The sequence below is a fragment of the Nothoprocta perdicaria genome, unplaced genomic scaffold, assembly GCF_003342845.1.
Source record: "Nothoprocta perdicaria isolate Ctin4 unplaced genomic scaffold, notPer1 scaffold_258, whole genome shotgun sequence".
Taxonomy (NCBI): Eukaryota; Metazoa; Chordata; class Aves; order Tinamiformes; family Tinamidae; genus Nothoprocta; species Nothoprocta perdicaria.
In genome coordinates, this window is record NW_020455486.1 from 784,476 (window position 1) to 806,401 (window position 21,926).

Below are 21,926 nucleotides of genomic sequence, written 5' to 3' on the forward strand. Positions count from 1 at the left end.
TATAGTTCTCTTATGCCCCCTTGTGGGAAGGAGTAAAATGAAAGACACACATAATAAAGAATAATACAGTAAGAATTTCTTACTTGAATGACAGTTCGGAAATCTTCATTTATCTTGTGCCTTAGTCAAAAAGCAGTGTTTATGGAGCTCGGTCCTATTCATGACAAACAAGTGAATTAGCATATGGTCCCTGCTGGTCCCTTAATAAAAGTTACTGTCTTTGAATAATCTTTGACAGTATCAGCTCCTGTAATACTTACCAAGCAGAATTCAAAATTTTCAGTATCTTGATCTTATAGACCTTAGAGAAATGATTTTCTCTGATTTTCAGATATGTTGTGCTACTCTAACAGGGGTCTATAAAAGATGATAAGAAATCAGAGGCAGTTTTATCGGAAAATTAGGTAGGATATCAAAAATTGAATATGGAAAATATCTAAATATGTTATCTATACATTAAGTATATACATAAATTTACAGCAAATATAGACATAATTTTAAAATGTTACACTATTTTACTTGTAATGCAGGTTACAATATTACTTGTTTTTTAAATTATAATCAGAAACATTTGTTATTGGAAAATTTGAAAATTTAGGTCTTATTTCTTGTGTATGTAACCGTCGTAGTAATGATTCAAAGTTCCACTACTCTTGGAGAAGCGTGCTCACCCAAAAAGCTGAGACACAAAAAAAAGGCTTAAGGGCCAGGGTTATTTTATGCTCCATATATCCGTCTTTTTTATAACTCTGGTAGGTTGTGACTTCTTCACATCAGTCAATCAAGGTGGAGAGGAGAAAGGAGGTTCTGTGTAAGTTCTATCCTCAGCCTTCATGATAGGACTTACTTTGTCTCATTACTCACCAAAAGAAGTAAGGAAGTGCCAGAGAGTCAGTGCTGAGCTTTTTTTTAACTTCCAAAGGAATAGGGAACAGTGTTATGAACAGAATTTGGGAGCTTTTTCCATGTCGATTTTCACCACATCACAATAACTACTGGGAATGCCCATCTCTGCTTTGCTCAGATAACATCAGAGTACTGCATTAGACTTTGTTAGCTGCCTCAGGGGCCTATTGTTCTGATACTCTAAAGAACTTAGCTTTTGTTTCTCTGGAAAACTAAGCAAGTTTGATCTAGAAGAGGAATTCATGGACAATAAAAATGGAGCTACATGCTACTATTTTAAGTAAACACTAGTCATGGATTATTGGCCATACATTGAACCATTTCAGAGCAAAGGAAACTGCCATTTGTTGAAGAGGTTTAAATATATTATTAGGTCTATTTTGTGCAACTTAAATGCTTTTACTTTGAAATTCTGTTCCTCTGGGTTGAATCTTTATATTTTGTCCCCTCTTAATGAAAGAGATTTTGTAATAATTAATTCTGAGTACAATTGCCTCATTGTCTCTCATTAATTGTAATTGTTGTAAATGTTTAGAAAAAAATCTAAGAGGAAATAAATGCATATTCTTTGAGAACAGACAATTAATTTTTGATGAAAGATTAATTTGGAGAGCTTGAGAAAAATTAAACACCTGCCCTGTGAAAACAGGCTGATAAATCTCAATCTAAATATGTTTACTCAAGAGAAGGTTAAAATCAGCTTGGCCACTGTATCTGTGTGAGAATAGATTTTAATTGGCAGATGGCTGTTTAATATAGCTGAGAAAGATGTGATGAAGTTTTGCAGAGAGAAGCTGAAAAGCAGACATTCAGTCTAGAACAAAAAGCAGATTTCTAATACCGGCAGACCTTGCTTTGCCTGGTAATCAGCTTTATGCAACATTCATTCTATTTCTAGTTGCTATATTGCTAAAACCTAAACACAGAGACAGAAATAAATGAGAACATAGACCTCAATGAAATAGTTGACCAATTGTGTTGGATGTTATTGGACTCAGAATATATACTGACTATGCCCATGTCTCCATCCCAGATGTAATGAATTATTCATTTTTGCAACACCTGGTGAATATGTAGAATGCACTTTGTGACCTAGTCACTTCTGTGCCATCCCTGAGCAGAACTTAATATCTTCTACCCCCGTCACTGCTCCTGCTGAGACAGGTTATTCTTGCACTTTAACAAAGAGGAATTTTATCCTTGCAGAGGTTTTTGCTTAGAGCTCAGACCCTAAAAAGTTTATTCTTGTTTGCAAGCAGATGACCAACTCACAGCTTACAAGAAAAATTAATTGTGCACATTGCATGCACAGTCATTTCTATCTTCATTCATGTCTTCACAACCAGACAGACTAACAGTCAGTGCTTCATGACAGAGCAGTCTGATTTAGAAAAAAAAAAAAAAAGGAATTATTTTTAATAATCCCCCTTGCTGGGGTTCTTTTCTGAAACAAGATTGCTGGTGGTGATGCTTGGCACTGTGACTGATTTTAAGCCTAACTCTGCAGTGAAGCAGAGGATTTCAAGGATTAGACTAGGAGTGTGTCTCATTCTCTTTGACCTCTCGAAGGGAAAAAATTGTGGAGACATATGTCCCATTATGCTAGTAAGACCACTGGAGAGAAGTCAGGGGAACATGGAATGACTAGGTGCTTGGCTGGAGAAAGATTGTGCATTCATATACATAGGAAGTATATTCCTAAAGCCTAAACTATGCAATCTGAGCACAAATTGTAGAGTAATGTTACTCCCCAATTTGCAGGTTGTGGCTACTGTTCCTTTCTTTGCCCTATGACGGCTAACAACCTCCAACTTGCTACTTACAGCCTTGAAACACCTACAGAAGTATTTCACCTGTTTAAATGTGAAGACTTCATGGTAACAAAAAGTTTGTATGTTGCTGACAAGAACCGGAAAGATCAATGAATAGAGTAATTGCTATAGTTTCTATAGTGGCAAGATTTAGGCTGGTATTTGATTTTGAATCAAATTAAAAAGAAATAAGATGACCTCTTAGTACTTCCTGAACAAATAGTATGCACTGGAAAATGTGTAAAACAGTTTTAGGGGTCCTTAAATTTCAAAACATAAACCACCCTGTAGTGATTTATTAGGAAGTGTCAGTATGAAGTGCTTGAACTGTCAGCATGTTATAACACCCCATATCAGTCCATTTTGATCATTAGCAGTGTTAGCAGAAATATATATTCATGATTACAAAGATTACAAGTCCTCCAAGAAATAAGAGTTTCTGGTTCTCATAAAATATTGAGCCAAATTTAAGCTTATCCACCTCACATAGCAGTAATGACTTAAAATACCCACACCCTCTGGGGTGGGTATCTTGGGGGACAATTGCAGACTGCTTTCAGACTAACAGTATTTGGTGCTTCTGGATGAGTGATGCAGAACTGAAAATAAAAAACACTATGGAAAATGTACAAAATAAAAAAGTAATCCTGATATTCTTGTCTTTTTTTTCTGTAACCAAGTTTAGATGGAAGAATATTAATATAATAATGTGAAGCAATTATTTTATCACTAAAGGAAAAGCACTGAGAAATCTCTTATTACATAGACACTGATTGTTCACAATTAAAGTCAAAATGTAAAGCACCACTTGATGTCACCATTGGTCTGCATCTTTGCAGCTCTTCAAGGAAAACTTCCTGAGCACATCACAAAAATTAAAAGTTCAGTTAAAATGTGCAGAAACTATTTTTAAATAATTATACATGAAATTCAGTAATCTTGTTTTGGGGTCATATTCAAAATAGCACAAGAGCAGATTCACTGACTTGTAGTATCAGAAAGGTGCTGTAAAGTAGCCATTTGAAGAAGAGCTGAGTTTGCATAAAATCTCTCTTAAAAATAATAATAATAAAAAAAAAGGCAAAGACCAGCAGAGTAAATCTGGTGATAATACTAATATTAATATTATTACTAGTATTAATAACATCAAACTATAGAATGGATAGTAAAGGAAGTGAAACATGAAGAAGATGGGGTTGTGTTTCTAAATCTAGGCATTAAAAAATATCCTTTTTTTAACTATCCAGGACTTCTATTGAGCATGATGTGAGCATTATATGTGGTGTATTAACTCTGAATCTAGTGCCCAAGACTGAGGTGTAATTTTTGTAGAGCTTCACCATTTTCAGAATGGTGCAGTTAAAAAGTTTGGATCTTTTTCAGTAATTACCACACTGTGAAACTAGAAGCAAGTCTAAAATGGCTGGGAAGGTGTGGACTGTGAATTCCTTAATCTGGAAAGTATCACGCGTAGTGAGGACAGCAGTGTGTACTGTGGATCAAGTTACATTCAGTGAAGCCAAACACTCCAGAGCCAAGGACCTAGGACCAAGGAACACAAGCTATAGCTCTTAGCATGATTTTTATCAATTCTTTGTATACATATATATATATACTTACAGCATGAATTCTCGTATTGAATGAATTATGAACTCTTAAACTGGTTAGTTATTTATAAGACAGGCTTTCTCTCAGTCTCCAAGTGTAAACAAAACCATATGTTCAATATGTTCAATATAATTTTTTTAATGCTTTATTTGGATATCCTCCTCCATATAACACCAGTCATGGCCTGTATACACATTTGATGTGCTACAGATGTCCTTCTAGTCCATTCTCTATCCCTTCATCGGTCATGGTTTCAGGCCACCTGTCTTCAATGCAGTGACCTAGCTCACACACAAGAAAAGCGTTTCCCAGGAAAGTCCTCAAACAGCCCTAGCACTGACTGCCAGTTGAATAATGAAATTTGATCTGAAATAAATGGAAGAAGGAAGCACCCAGGAGCTATCAGCAATTGTCCTTTTGCCAACTGGGATGAATAAGTTAATTCTGTTCAATCTTGAACTCTTTTCAGCATAGCAGTTTCAAAATCTCACTTCAGAGGTTATCGCTTGACTCTTGCTTCGCTAAGGAGAAGGAAAAATTGAAATGGACAATGGTCAGAAAGAATAAACCTAATACGAAGGCAAAATGGGAAAATAAAATAGTGAAAAACAAATTCAGTAACAATTTGAGTTGTTATTTGGTGCATCATGTGTAACATGCAATCATGTGTAACATGCTCTAGGTGACCCTGCTGGAGCAGGGGGGTTGGACTAGATATCTCTAGAGGTCTCTTCCAACCTTAAGGATTCTGTGATTCTATGATCATATGATTCTGTGTTTCCAAATGGATTCAGTATTTTCCACCTTCTCAGATATCTTTAACTTTACTGCTTATTACAGGACAAGTTCCATAACATAAATCTTATCAGAGAACTGGACTGCAACTCAGATTTTTCTTTTTCTATTTGTTAACACAGTATTTGTTTTCCAAATGAAAATTCTGCTGGAATAAATGATAGTTGTAAGTATTCATGTAAATCCAACAAAGATCTGCTTTGTTATTGTCGATATTTATTTGCTCTTTGTGAATAGTTCAGATGTTTTACAAAGCAGGAAGCTTTGAGGAAGCCAGTGTTATTTCCTACAGGTGCATAAAGAAAAGAAAGGAATTTTATTTCCTGGAAGATTTTGATATTTTGAAATCTGATGTTATTATAGTTGAGAACAACGACTGACCTAGTTGGCTTTTACAGATTGTTTATATGGGCCTTCCACTCAGAGCAGACTTGTGTGTACTCTTGGAAACAATCAAGCTTCAAAAACATTTTAATTTGTCTTTGTCAGAGACTTCCAAGACAGCAGTAAGTTACAGAACAGTGAGGATGTGAACACAGTATGCTTATAACAGAAAGCCCATGTGCCTAAATGGCATCCCGAAGTCTTACAAAGAAGTTATGGGCAAACTCAAGCAAATCTCATGGCATCCTTCTGCACAAGAGTGGAGTGACCACTCTGTATGATGTAAGCTATTCTATATGGCCCTGTTGATAAGTATAGGCTGCAGGAGTAGTGCTGATTACTGGAAATTTTAGTCATATTGTGAAATAGCAAGTCAAGGAGGTAAAACACATAAAGTGCAGCTTGTTGCTACAGACTCTGATTATTTTGTGAATCCCATTCCAAAAAAAGTGATTTGTTGGATGTAGGCTTGACAGACATATAACAACCTACCACATATTTAAAGAGTAACAACATAAGATCGGCAACACATCTAACAAAATGGAAATGCCAGAGGGCTGGGATTTCAAAAGAATTCCAGAGTCTACTGTCAAGAAAAGAATAAAATTTTATCCTGAACAAAACCTGTGAATGAACATATGAAGGAGCAGATCAAATATTGTTACTTCAATCCTTTATTCTTAGAATAATATTCCTGTTTGGTCAGAGCATATTAGAAGAGTCCATACAAGATAATTATTAATAGTAACCACAATTATCTTATTCAGAATATTCTACCAATCCTGTGTGACCATCTTTCATGTGTATAGATATTAAAAAGGGCATTTGACAGAAGGTGTCTGAAAGAAAAAAATGAGATGTGATTACCATACAGCTGCCAGGGAGAACACTAATGATAAGTGAAAACGAGTAACTCAGCTTCTGTGGAACCTTGAACAGCAGACATTTTTTATATACTTCAAAACACATAGGAAGACTTTCAAAGTTCTGGATAGACTTGATCAATAAATCCAGCCTAAAAAGAATCTGACATCTGATAGTCACATATTCTGTCAGGCATGCCAACAGGAAAATGAAAACCATTGATTTGTGTCACCAGGCTTTGCCAGCTAGCAAAATTTTCTGAGCCTTAGCTGCATGCAGATGGAACTATGCAGGGACCAAATAATTGAAAAGGGCATTTCAACTAAGGGCAATTTTTGTAAACAGGAAATGTCAGAGAATATTCAGTTTCTCACAAGGGATACAATGCTACATATTTTTACTTTTTTTTTTTTAATAAAACATCCTTCATAAATTATGAGGAAGAAGATTATATAAATAATTTGTTGCTGGATATAGCTCTTTTTGAAGTGATCCAAATATTTTCAGTAATTTTAAGTAGAATTACTTTTAACCTTTAATAGAGATTTTAATTACTGATAAAGACTATTCTGTCTTATCAGAGCAAATTTAGACATACATCTACATGAGCATACCGAAGTGAACATGCTGAGTATCTGAAGTAATTTTAATATTGGGAAGGGATAGTTTTTACAGTGCTATACTTCAATAGAAATGACTCTGTGGGATATGACATCTTCTGCATTTTTAATACATCTTGGTGCATCATTATTAGAGGTAGTAGCTAATTTGGATCTCAAATTCTGTGTCTGCAGTACTTAAAAGTAGTTTTACATTTATACATGCTATTTTTTTCTGACAAATAATTGTCAAATTCACATGATTCATAAGGGAGAATTTTACAAGCAGCAGTTCTTTTGTATTTTGGATAATCTGAAAACATGGTTTGCTGTCATCTGGTATTAGTTTTCTTTATCTGAGTTCAGTCAGTCATAACCATGCAATGTATTTATCTATTCAAGGCCAGGCTATTAAGCCTTGTTTAAAGGAAACTTTTACAGGAACAGGTGAGATATCATTTTTTCCTTTACTTCTGACAATCATCCACACATTTTGCACCATGTGATCTTGACCTTTAAGCTGGTATTTTTGCAGCATAGCCACCTAGCAGCAACGATGTAGGAATTGCCTAATTCAGATTTTGGGAACTGTGCTGCTAAGTCCTGTCTGCTCATCAGCTGGGGTAACCTTTTGGGAAACAAAAAGGAATGGGAATAGTGTTTTAGAAGCTGTGTGGTGTAAATAATGGTACCCGATGAAGGAGGGCCAGTGATATTGGTTGATTCAGATAAGGGCAGTATGAAGAGATCCCTCTTTTATGGAGATAATGGCTATTGGTAGTAGACTTGTTGCTCCTAATAGCCTCTAGCTCTTCTCAAGAGGTATTTCCTTTAAACTTGCCTTAGATGTGATCTGTGTAGGAAAAAAAAAAAAATTGCATTTTCTTGTGGATTAGACTGCTGAAGGGAAATGGGGAAGAAAGAGGACAGGAGAAATTTCTGTCTCAAAAATAATTGGTCTTTAGGAGGGCAATTGTTTAATTCTGTGAGAATCAAAGGGTAAGGATATTATAACTAGTGGCAGGAAATTAAATTGTGTTGTGAAGAGGAGCAAAGAAATTTAAGAGAGCACCTATGGTTAAGAAGCTAAGGTTATGACAGTTGTAAGTCAAAAGCTGCTAATGATCAAGAAGGTCAGACTACCCTCATGTGTAGTTTGCTATAGGATAGAAAAGATTTAGTGCCTTTGCAGCATCTCTATCCTTTCACTGTTCTATTTATTAATTCAGAAACTTTATCCCAGTAGATTACCGTGTTTAAAAAAATCCATTTACTATCTTATTAGTGAATACAGAAAAATATTCACAAGGTTAAACTTCAATTTTAGTGAAAAATAGAACAAGTAACCTGAAAACTGTGTTTGCCTCCTCCTTCATTATATCCAGCTTAACACTGTACTACAGTAATTCCTTCTCTAAATCTTCATTCTGTTTGACTGTAGTGCTAAAAAAGCATATTTGTTGGAATTGTATTTATTTTTATCAATACCTGGGAAAAACAATATGTCTATTAGTCTGACCTAAGAAAAAATAGCCTTCTGAGGACAGAAATTTTTCTATCACTTCCTGTTGTAAACTAGCAGGTAGGTGTCACAGAACGAGTGGTGGAGGGTGTGAGTGACAAAAATGCACTTCACTCATATGAAAGAAATAATAATGGGATTTATTAATATAGACAATATGATTTCACGAGATTCTATGGCAAGGTCACTTATTATTCACTGCATGGAGGCTCAAGATAATACACAATTATCTTGGGATACCCTCCCGTTGGGTCACGAGGTTCAGATTGGACCCCCTTGCTTTCCAAGCTCCTTCTGAGAGGAGTCTGGGTGCGGCTGGATCCAATCCTASTCCCAGACCTGGTCAACGGTTTATGACTAAGSGTTCTTGTGCACAGTTACAAAGTAAAGTTAAAGAAACAGAGTGCGCTATATTCACTTACCACAAATCTGTCGTGGAAAGGGGGTGTCTCTAAACCTTGAGGAGTAACCTTGAGAAGCGTCCCTGCTCAAGGGGAGATCCTGATGTGCAGCCCACTGCCATACCAGGAGAGCTCAAAGGGCTCTCAGGCTGTCCGTATATTTATAGGATAAGATGACTGACTTTTCAGAGGCCCATTGGCTAGTGTATTAGCCTTATCTCCCCGTTGGAATGCGGCCTTCAGGACTGTTATGTTGAGTCTGAGTGGGAGAAGAAATCAGAATTGTGGCGCCTCCCAGGATTAGATAAATCGCTGGTAGTTAGCAGCTGAACAGGGCTGCACGTAAGGTACAGGTCAGGTTGAGCTGGGAAAGGAGCATATCCATCACAGTAGGAAAGATCTAGAGAGCAGGTCTTTCAGTTTAGCGTCAGCTGAAAGTCTTCAAAACACACAGAATTGAGTGGATGTCTATATTAACTCTTTCAGTAGTTAGTTACCTGTCACTGGAATACTCGTCCTGCCTCTCATTTCTGGATTAATAGCAATTTCTGACATTTGAATCTCCTTATTCCTTAGTTTGCTAGATATCTTCTACCAGAAATCTGTTCCTTCTATTGACATTTAAAGGTTATGATCAAGGCACCTCTAGTCTTTTTGCGGCTCTGCACAGCTGCTTGCATTTCCAAGCCAAATGCAGTCCTTCAACATCTGAAGTGAATTTTGTGACTTTTTTTCTATGTCCTTTTGATTTTGTCAAGATCATTAACATGTGAATGGTAGACTGTGACAGTACATCCTAGTAGTGTTCTTTTTACCATATCCTCTCTGTTACATCCATGAAGTCTTTGTACTACCTGTGCTTGGTCAACCAAGACAAAAAACCGTTATAGATGCTTTTAAAAACCCTCCCTTTCAGATCTTTTGAACCCTATTTGAATGTTAGCACTACAAAACAAACCCCATTAGTATTAAACATATGCTTAATTCTGTGATAGAAGCCAGTCCAGATAGAAGCCAATTTTCATGAGGCTGTCATTAAATGCTATTCTTATTAACCATTAATTAAAACCTCAGCTGTTTCTATGATCATGAAAGCTTGCTATTAATATCTTATGTTTATATAGATGAAAGAAAATTTTTCTGTTTATATTTTAGTTTGACCACATTTATTCAGGAAAAGGATTATGCTTCAGGTCCTAAACTTTAACTCGTTTTTAAAATCAAGTTCATTCTAATAATCACAGAGAAGAAAATGAAACTTAGCAGCTAACTCTATTCTTTTTTTCATTGAGAATAAGTAGCAAAAATATGAGTTCTAAAATAAAAATAAGAATGTCACTTATTCTATAATATTTGCAGGAAATGGCATGGCACCAAGAACAGCAATTAGAAAGAAGTGCTACAGGAGTAGTGTCAAGATGAGTGGACCAGATTTATTTGCAGGAATAAAATATGTTATAGAAAAAAGGGAACCCAGCAAAGCACTATAGGAACTTATTATGGGAAAATTGCTAGAGGGGTCTAAATAATGAGGAGAGGTAAAAATCTAATACTAGTGTAGTGCATGGTCTTGTTACACTACATCTTTTATATTCTTTGGAAACCAGTGCTTATACTTTCTGGAAGTGGATCAATCATCCCTGAGGCAACCTATTGTACATGAAGAAAAACATTCAGAGGGCAGCAGCAGTAGGAATATGTACAATCCTTTTCTATGCTAATCATTTTAATTGGACTATATATTTTCTTCAATATTGCATTTTCCCTCTGACTTTCCATTGCATTTACATTTTATTCATTATTTCTCAAACATCATTAGTATAGAAAGAATTTTTTTTGAAGATATGGTTAGACATAATTTCAGAGATAAAATGTCCATTTTCTTTTCCTAAGGATTCTAAGTAGGTCAACTCTGTAAACTAGAAAGCTTGGCAAAGCTTTGCCGTGATGAGGCCAAGTGTTTTCTAGTTCCTGAAATATCAGTACCCCAATGCAGAGATAGGAATGCTGAACTGGAGCTAATGAACTGGAAGTGTTTTGTGTTGCTTGGTGCTTCTGGGTTTCAGCAAACAACCCATGAACAGGAGAGCTGGAAGTGAAGACTGTATTGGAGAAAGCCATAATATACTCTCAGTAAAGGATATCTTAAGGAAACTATTTACAACTCTGTGCTAATTAACATGGAAGACTTTCAATGTATTTTCTGTGTGAATTGGAGACACCTTTTGATCTCTTTATTCGCACAGTAGATTTGGAACTTTCATCACATCCAACTTTGGATTTTCCGTCACAACTGGCTCCTCACTGGAAAGTGTTTTATGTTTGCTCTAGCTGAAAGTACTAATTAGATGTGCCCATGATCAGAAAAGCATTTGTGTAAAATCTATCTGTGTTTAAAAGTCTTCTTGTTCTATGTTGTTCCACATGGTGCCAGGTAATGCTGAAACAGTTTGATTGAATGTTACCCTRCAGTTGTTTTCCTTACTTTGCCTATTTGATCTCTTTATGCTGAAGTGATAAAGAAAAGCTGTATCTAAACTTTAAGCATATTATGCATTTCCTTAGATTTGTTGAAATTCAGATGGAGCCTTCTAATTCACATTAATTGCTTCAATTAGAACACTTAGAAAGATCATAAATCACTAGTTACATGTACCAGACTATTCAAAACATTTCTAAGTAATGCAGATCGGCACATCTTTAGTCAAAATGTCAAGAAAGATACCAAAAACGATGTACTGAAAATAATTCTTATAAAAAACCTTGCATAATAAATCCCATCCAGTCTACAATAAAACCATTAACCACAGTTCTGTTCCTCTGCTCTGAAGTATAAATCAGCCATAATGCTGACTTATCTTAAGTCAGTGTGCATACAAAATGAAAAAAAAAAAAAAAGACTTAATGAAGATCTGCTGAGAATGAAAATAAACTCCTATCTGTACCATTACTCACTCAATAGAGTATATATACATTACAGTACTGCATAAAAGGTAAAAACAAGGATATAGATCCATGTGGGAATGACTTCTTATGATCTCTTTTTTGTTTTATGTACATGCTAAAATCTAAGCTTTACAAAACTCCCTATTTTAAGATAATATTGAAGGTAAGTAATTTCTTCATTGAAATAGAACATAGCTTTCATTTAGCCTGACAGTGTTGACTGAGGAATATGGAATATTAGTTTCAGTAAGAATGCATTGGTTTCACTATAAAACAAGGTTTCTTTGGTTTCAGCCCTGGAGAAACATATTGGTTTCAGCTAAAATGTATTGCCATGCTTTCACTAAAACATACAGACATAATAAAACTGTATATTGCTTGAAGTAAAAATGTATTCTTTCCAATATATTCATGAGGCTTTCACCAAGAATGTATTGATTTCATTAAAATGTGCTGCTTGAGATAAACAAAAAATCAGTTAAAATGCATTGGTTTCTGTTAAAGCTCATTGACTGAAGTGAGGAACATTACACACTGGTTTTAGTCAGCCTTAGGGTTTTTTAAACAGTGGGTAAAGTAGTACGTATCAGTAATTGTGAAGGTAATTGAAAACAAAGTCCATTTTGTAATATCTAAAGATGTTAATATGCTAAATAAATTAGATTTTTATATCTCCATCACATTTGCATTTGTTGCAAATCACAGAGATAAATATTCATACAGACAAAAAATGTATGACATTCTTCACCCTGATGAATACCCTATTAAGCGGGCATAGGATGCAGGCTGTAACATTTTTTTAATCTGTAGAGTAAATATTTCTTTTCATACAACAGGTTTTTGAGCAGTTTGCTTTAAATCAAGTTCATTATTCTCCTTCTTCCTTGGTAACAGTCTCCCTCTGCCTTTTCAGCAGTGCTATGAGAGGAAATCAATGACAACGACATATGGATATACGGTAGGAAGCTCTCCCGTTTCTAATGTACCAAATTAGTAGCAATATATTTGCTCACTATGATTCATCTTTAGTCAAGGGTTGTAATTATTAACATCTTGGAGTACCTTTTCACCTTCCTTCCACTTACTTCATACAGAAGTGGCCTCAACCAATTAATGAAGCAGTGGCTAATTTTCCTGAAGTATGTCAAACCAGTGAATAACCCACGATGAGTAAGACTTCTGCCTAGCTTTGGAGAGCTCTAATTTCCCTGCAATAATGTAGAATTTATATGCAAAATGTTTATTTGTATATATACATACTTGTTAAGTAAGTAATATGAATAAGTCTTTAGCTTTTATTTGTTTATTTTTTTCTTCTGAACATCAACAGAAGACTGTAGAAATGGTTATATCAGGCCAGACAATTGGTCTAATGTACATGAGTCCTGCCTTCTCTGATTGCCAGTGACAAATGACATGTTGACTATGCTTGGTCAAAAGCAAAAGAACAGCCTCCAACTACTCATGGATAAATGACTTCCTGAGGGGATGACAGTATCCTTTCTTGATGTTGCTATGTGGAATTTCCTCACTGTTTTATACAAAGCAATCAGTAAAAACTTTGCATTTGCAATGTCCACTGACAAGGAGCTCCACAGCTTATCTCTGCTCTATGTAAAGAAACTTCCTTTGGTGTTTGGGTTCAAATTTTCTATTTGTTTTCACTTGTTCCTGTGTCTGGGGGCAGAAAAGACACTGAATAACCATAATCTTTTCCCCTGATGATCAGAGTTTTTTATATCCCTTTTACACATCATCTCAGCTTTCTTTCTTCCTTTTTCTTTTTTTTTTTTTTTTTTTTTTTTTTTTTNTTTTTTTTTTTTTTTTTTTTTTTTTTTAAGGAAGTGACTGTCTTTATTTAGCCTTTCCTCATATGCAAGCTGTTCTGTACCTCTGATTTTCCTTTCTGCTCTGCAATTCTTGGTCCCTCTGTATCCTTTTTAAAGATGTGAATGCCAGAACTGCATATTGCAAATGTGCATTAGCACATAGGTTTGTCTAGTATCTTAGGACCTTGCTCTTCATTTTTGTTTCTTATTTTAAACCCAGTCACATAGAGCTTAAAAATGATGACCCTGTCTCTCATTTTTCCAAATATRTTTTATTTTCAAATTCTTTCTCTCAGTTTCATAACATGGTGATACTGCTGTAAACATTTAGCTTTTAGATATATCTTCTGATGGAGTCAAACAAATAAAATCTCATGCTGTGGTAAAAATGTTCCAGCTGCCCGTCTGAAAGATAATAGTTTTTGTCCTGTTCGAATCTGCTGCAGCAAAATTATGGAACTGATTGCTTCACTAATCAATTCAGTTTATCAACACTTTTATGCATTGCTTGGATGCAAAGGGTCAGCAGCTCATTCCGTAAGAGGGAGTGCTGTGCCAGTCACCTCAGAAGAATGAGTCAATAGTTGCTGTTTTTAAAACCCAGGGCTCTGATCTGGTATAATGCTTTTGGAGGCTGAGAGGTTCAATATATATCTTGTGAGAGGAAAACACTATATACAAAATGATATTAGATGAGATTTCCCACATGTTGAAGCAGTTTGTGCATGAAGATGGACTGAATTGACAGTATGAACATTTGCAGTAGCAGAGCAAAAGCAATGCCAGGAAAGGGCAATGCTGATGGGTGTAATTTCAAGCTCCATTTCTGACTGTCACTGGACCCATTGTTTGTTATGCAATCAATCAGCTCTGCAGAGATCACCCCAGTGACAAGCAATTCACACTGAAAGTTTCAAGAAAACTTAATTGCTGCCAGTGTTGACCAGCACAATTCTATGCTTCAGTCTCCTTGTGCATATTTTATTAATAGTTTTGCTTGATCTAAAGTGTTGTGGCTCAGTACCAGGCTATACCTTGGCTCAGTACCAAGGCATAACTTCCCCTGTACTAAAGAAAGTTAAAGCTTTTGCCAGAACCTGAATTTTTGCCCAATAAATAAAAAAATGGTACTGCAGTGCTTTATAGACTGGTCAGGTGAGATGGAATTTAAGGACTAAAGTACAAAGACTAAAGTTATATGTGCAAGGTGTTATGCCCATAAAGACTACTTTGGCCAAGCTGATTAGCCTTCACTTTTGATTAAAATAAAAATCATCTTACCTTGTCTGATTAGATCAGAATGAACATTTCTTAGGTTATTAGATGTACAAAAAGCCTGAGTCAGGGCAACTTTTTATTTAGGTAAGCATTGCAGGTACTTCAAGTATATATACAAGACCTACTTCGAATAAAGGTGCTCTTACACTTTATTTTCCTAAGAAGATCTGAATGTACTTATACATTTTGTAGTCTGCTACTTAGTGTCTGAAGGGTATATGACATCAAATCATCATGATGATATGCAAAATTGTTTGCCTGGCAGGTATTCATATAATTAGTATACCAGTGTCAGTGCTTAATGCTTTCTCTCTGTAGTCGTCTTCTTTGAAGCTAGTGTTTCTATTTTACTGAAATGAAATTATTAGCATCTCTAAAAATAGTTATCTAAAACTGACAGTAACAGGGTCTTCCAAAGCAAGTTCAGATAATTCACTTTATAACAAAATCCAGTTTTGTCTACAAAAGATTTTAAGCTCCATGTTTTGAGACTTTACTTTGTAYATGGTTTCATTTAAAGTTCACAGTCCTATTTTGACTGGCTGAAGAGCATGTAGCTTGGATTGAGAACTGGAAACTGAAGGTAGAATTTAGCAACCAAAATGATACCTCTTTTCATGTTATTTCATGAAAATACTTCAACAGATATAGACAGGTGCTGGACAAGTGGAAGCATTAAATCCACTTACAGCATCAAGTCTACTCAATCCCACAACTATTTTGAAATAAGAACTAAGAACAAGTTTTATTCTTTTTTAATTAGCTGTGTAATCTCAACAAAAAAAAATAGTAAATGAAATATAAAAAACCATTCTATCCTTGATCCGTGCATTTTGATTCAATTCCCCCAACAAAAAGGCCTTATAGAAATAGATAATATTTGGAAAAAATGCAATAGTAAGTTTTAAAGAGTTGAAGGAAAAGCATCTCCACGAAAGAAAAGATATAAGATTTGAAAAAGAAAATCTTGAAGAAAAAGAAATTTCAAAAAGAGACAAATTAAGGATCATGTCTATTATACACCCCTTTGCCAAAATAAAAAATATACTCAACTAAATAAAAATTCAGGCGTTTTACAGCTCATTCTGAGAAACGCACGTCATTGGTGACAGTTAACCTTTTAACCCTTAGTGTTTTTTCAAACTTCAAAACTGCTCTGAGACATTTTGAAGTAAATAGTATTGTATAAATAGGAACATCAATAAAGTGAGTGTGAATAATTTTTTTTCTGCTACTACATGCTACGTTAATATATTTTGTTCTATTAGGCTGAGAAGGACCTCTTGTTCATGTCATCTGGACATCACCAGCTCAAGGTAGGAAGGGGGCTTCCTCCCATTGCATAGATTCTCATCATGGCTCAATTGCAAAACTTATCTTTTGCATCTCTCCTGTTTCACACTCTATCTGAAGCTTTTATATGATGGCTGCTGTGCTTCACTGACACGCTGACACTGCAATAGAAGTTTATAGAACAAGATTAGCACAGAATTTCCTGTCTTGTCAATTCTTATAAAAAAAAAGAGCATCGAGATATAAAATGCATTAAATATTCCCTCAAAATCTCACTAGAAGTTTGGTTTGTTTGTCTTTTTCTTTTTTCTTTTTTTTTCCTGGGATCAGAACCACATAACTGAGAAGAAGTACAAACCAAACTGAAACTTCACAGGAACACCATCTTTCTAAAGCCATGGAAGAAACAAATTTCCAGCTGTGGGACACCGGCACAAGAATCAGAGAGCCCCATTGCATAGCACAGTAGGGGGACAAACAGGAAAAGTGACCTCTCTGTGTCAGTATAGAGTTTTGCATTCTCAAGGCAATTGTTGATTCTTCTTTATTTTCTCCTGTAAAGGACTCTGTTATATTTTTCTCTGGCTACAGTTCTGGCTACAAGTGTTCCCTTGGATGGAATCTTTGGACGGCTTTTATTTAAAAAAGTAAAATAGAATAACCTCTTGCCTGCTGCCTATTCTACAGTGAGATCATTACCTGTAACGTATTGTTACCGTTACACACTTGGCTGTCTTAAATAAAAGATGAATTAAATCATGATTCCACACTGATTTTGCCTGGTATTTACATTACAGTGCTGAAAAAAATGCAAGAAAAAATGCAAAAGAAAAGTAAAAAGAGAGCGAATACATATCATTTCTTTTAGTCACTACATAAACAGCATAAATTTGTCTCAGAAAAAAAAAATAGTCTAAGTTGCACTTCCACTCTCTCACTTAGCTCTCCCTCAGCCCTCTAGACAGTGTTTCAAATTCTAGCAATTCATCTGAAAGAACAATTGCTTACTTAGATAAATTGTAGTAGACCACTGGTCTCTCTAGTATTCAGGCAAAAAGGGCATAAACAGGTTAAGAATGCCAGATAGCATTTGTTGGAAAGTAAACCTTGCTTATTTTCTTGCAGCTGAAGGACAAGACCTGTTACTATTCTGTTTTAAACTGTTTCTTTAATCACTGGTTCTTCTCATGAAATAGTACACGTACCAGCTATGATTTTTCATCCCGAGCAAGGCTTGAACTCACATAGTAAGAACAGGACATTTAATTTAGCTGAAAATTATGAACCCATTGCAAAATAGATTTCTCCTTCTCCAAGCAGACTATCGTCACACTTCACCCAGATACATAAAAACCTCAGGAATCATTTGCAGCCTCATCCATGCTTCCCCAGATATCCTTTCATTTTTTTAATGTGAATAAGAAAGATTTCATTCTTTTTTTCTTTGTTTCATTTTCTTTTGTTTTGAAGAATGACCAGAGTTTTGAGATGCTGCTATGTATCTTAAGAGAGCTTTATTATCTGAAATACTGATTATTCACCCTTGAAATAGTTACTTGTATAACACTGCTAAGAGCATTGGGTTGGGTAGCCAAAAGTATTTATTCTATTTATTCTTCTTTTATCCTCAGGGAGTAAATTTTTTTGTGTGTGTTGCACTGAAAAATACAACTCTTTGAGAATAAATAGAATAGGAATATAAAAAAATCCTTTCTGAAAGTCTAAAAATATTTGGTAATAAATACTCATTTTCTTATGTATATTTTTTTCTATGGCAATTTTTGCTAAATCTCATAACAAGCCATGAGAAAATGGTTTAGGTACAGCATTTTTTTCTGATTAAAAATACCTTATGAGCATTTTTATGGTCAACCCTAAAGAAATGAATACTTAGTGGGCATTAGACAAGCAGAGCAAGGGCACTTTTGCTTGTAGGTATTATGTGGCTACATAAAAACTGAATTTTTCCTCAACTGCTGTTTTTGCAGTTAGAGTGAACATAAACAGGAACAAAGGCTTTAAACCACTGTTGTGCTCTCTGTACTGGGTGCTGTTCCCTGACCTGGGCTGACTCCTGGTGTACGTTATGCAGCTTCAGCTGTTTTGTGATGAGGTCTTGTAGTGTCCCCAACAAGGTTGGGAAGCAAAGACTCTCCACTTCAGCACGTGACACCTTGCAGCAGRCCCTAAAGGGTCTCACCGTGCAGCAGTTATTGCAAAATAACAGCCTGGAGCACTGGATCAATCACCTGAGCAGCAATAGGTAATTCTGAATTAAAGCCCTATGGATCAACATGTCTAGTGTCTTTTGAAATGGGGATTATTGCTTAATAAGAAAAAGCAACAACAACAACAACTCCGAACATACACATACACAAAACCCAAAACAGCAACAAATTCAGGTAAAAAATCCAGTAAAACCTAGGACTGGACTCTATTGCTGACTTTAACACATGCTGACTCTTCGCTAACATAAGAGCTGCTATAAAATATTAATTCAGGTTTAGGGGATACAAATAATAGGTCATGCTGAAAAAAGATTAAAGAGATTACAGGAGATGTCTATTGAGTGGCTAGGCTTAATAGGTATCTTTGTGTTTTGAAAGCCTTGACTGCAGTGTATAGATACACAAAGAGTGTCTGTTTGTCCATTTTTATCTTAGGCATGACCAATGAATGCATTTCTTGTGATATAAAAATAAAAGATCCATATATTTTAATTTAAAATTTAGTGCTTTATAAGAAGTGAAAGAAATGCTGCTAAATTGTTTTCCTTTCAAAGGCTCAGTAAAATAGGATATTGTGTCTTATTCCACATGCATTTCACTAATAAGGGAAATATAAATGCCTTAGAAATCCAAGGGAATCATTTCTTTGTTCTGCTGAAAACTGCCGAGTTGCTGAAGGCTGGGTGGGGAAAAGTATCACAGTCAACAAATAATCCTCGTTATTATTCTAAGGTGCACAAAGTGTAGGTGGGTTTCTGAATTCATTTTATAAGGAAGTTTACTGGTAAGAACTACCTCTGTTTGATGTTCTGCTACTGCATTTGTGTTTCTCCTTTGCCTGCCCGTGGTGCAATAGCCAGAGCTAACACAACCAGCTGTTCTGAATAGATGATGCACTAACAAAGGAATGAAGTGATGCTCTAAGCTTTTTGGAGTATATAACCCAGAACACGAAAACACATTGATACATTTACCTTTTATTACATTCAAGGTTTACTGCCCCTTATCAGCCTCTGAGCACTCTACTTCCATGGCTGATCAAAAGGTTAAGCGCTTGTATGGATTCAGTGGTTTAAAATAATTATTAAGATGTAGGAACTGTGTCTTATTGAAACTGTCATGCTGCTTAACTGCTACTTAATAAACTATCTGAGGTGCTCTATGAACATTTGTTGTATTTCAGCCATAACCCAGGAAGAATGAAATAGAAATGTAGTCTAAAACAATGAATGCTCCTGCATTCCCCTGGCTAAAGTGCCAGTTTTAAAACCTACAGTAATATTTTTGTACATAAAAATATACTAAGAATAAGGTTGCCAAAGGTTAGTTTTATGCAACTTAGCAAATGCAGAATTCGGGGTACTAACAGGAGCTTAATTTAGCTTGTGTTTGACTCTGCAATGTTTCACAACATGCTTACACCCTGTTTTTTCCTGTAGGAACCTATTGTGTTTGGAAATAAATGGTAGAGGTTTTCTCTGCCCCTGTTTGACAGAGTTAAAATCATAAATTGTGTCCTTAATTGCCTTCGGTGCATGATCTGCTCTCTCCAACACATGCTGAGATTTTGCTGAGACCTTCTACACAACAAGAGGCCTTTTACCTGACCAGGCAAATGGTTACTTCTGCATTTGCTTTCTGTTTGCATGGCATCCCACCCAAAAGTACAGTACATCCCAAGTTCCACTCAGGAACAGTACCTGCAAAATAGCATCTAAAATTTGAATCTCTACCTCATCTCAAACACTGAATTCAATGTGCCCTTTTGTCTTGATTACAATCCTATCTAAAATGGTCTTTATCATTCTGCCCAGTTTAGAACCCAAAATGCTGTGTCTCTCTTCTTCCGCCTTTTAACAGTTCCTTCCCCTTTGCCTTCATAACAGCCTCATGATCCTATTCCAGTGCTTTGGAAGGAAGCAAGGAAGAAAATAAGCTAACTATGCTTATTTTCCTATGCTTCCTGTGCTTGTGTGGCTCCTGGAGCTGCAGAAATTCAGCTTCAGGAGCAGCTCTGACCAGTTCTGATGATCCTCAGATGGAGAAAGGCCCTGAACAAAAGATTGCAGTKGGGCTAACCTACAAGACGAGTAGTTTGAAACTGACTTTATGTAAACAAAAGCCTCTAAAAATGTTGCTGACAAACTGTGGAGTACATAATTTTTTTTCAGCTAGTATTGTTCTTTATATGCATGCCACTGCAAGGCTGCTGAAGTCTGCGATCTCAATATGGAGGTTCTAACACCTCTCTTTCTAATTTTTTATAATGTATGTAAAACATATTTTGCCTGTGATTCCTTCTCAGAAATAGCCCAGTCACTTAGGCCAAAAATCTGCTGTAATCTTCTTTCAAAATCAATTAAAAATGTGTCCTATGGCAAACACATGGTACGGAAAACAACTTCCTGAAGGATTCAAAGTTAAGCATTATAACCAATGGGAAAGAAGATTCAAATGTGCTATATCTCAAGAACTCTTGACAATAGGCATAAAATCATTTCAGCTTATACTGTTGTAGAATTTAATCAATGAAATAGAGCTAGTCTTTTATTTACACCAATAAAAGATCTAACTGCATTTACTGTCACCTGTCCAACTCTAGTCCAACTCTATCTTCTGTATATGTATTTTGCAAGTTTAGTCAGATCTGCTGACCCATCTTAAATTCTCTAAATTTGCCCATGCAAACCCTGTAGAGCAACTTCCGTACAGCAAGCAGTTACAAATCACCAGTTTTGGTCTCACATGTTCCTTAATTTTCTTTTCTATGTAAAAATAAATTATAATGAGGGAAAAAATGGCTAAAGTACATTTCTTCAAACTCTGTCTTTTGATAGCCCTTCATTGACACTAGTCAAAACGCTTTCTCTCTGAGTTGGTGCATGTAACTATCTTGGTAACTGGAACAGTTGACATACTCCCTTCTCAGGTGGCTGACCCAGCAAACGGAGTTTTTAATCTTTCTAAAATTTGAGGTAAAATATACCTAACAACTCACAAAAGTGAAAAAAAAMCCCAAACTTAACAAGGGATAGAAATATTGCAGATATTTTTTCAAAGGAAAATTTTTTGCTTAGCTACTATCAACAGCATCTTGAACTGTGTGGTTTTTGCAATTTTATGTGTTCTCCTCAGGCAAATTGCAGGAAGTTTAGTCTTTTCAGTAAGCAGAATTTTTCTGTGGGAGTTGGCAGTAGTTTGAATGGCCATTTCCAATTCCTCAGCGTTGACAGAAATGCAGCCTCTTATGAAACCATGAGCAGCAAAAGCTACTGCTGTAAATTGCTGCTGCTGCAGCAATTTCAAAGTTCAAGAGAAACAGTGGACTCATTTAAGAATGTATTATTATCTTCAAATTATTCATGAAATTCCTGAAAAATCTTCATGCCATTCAGGGAAAATGGTAGAGTAAGCATCCATTCTCTATGAGTTTATACAGGGGATTATATTGCCTTGCATCCT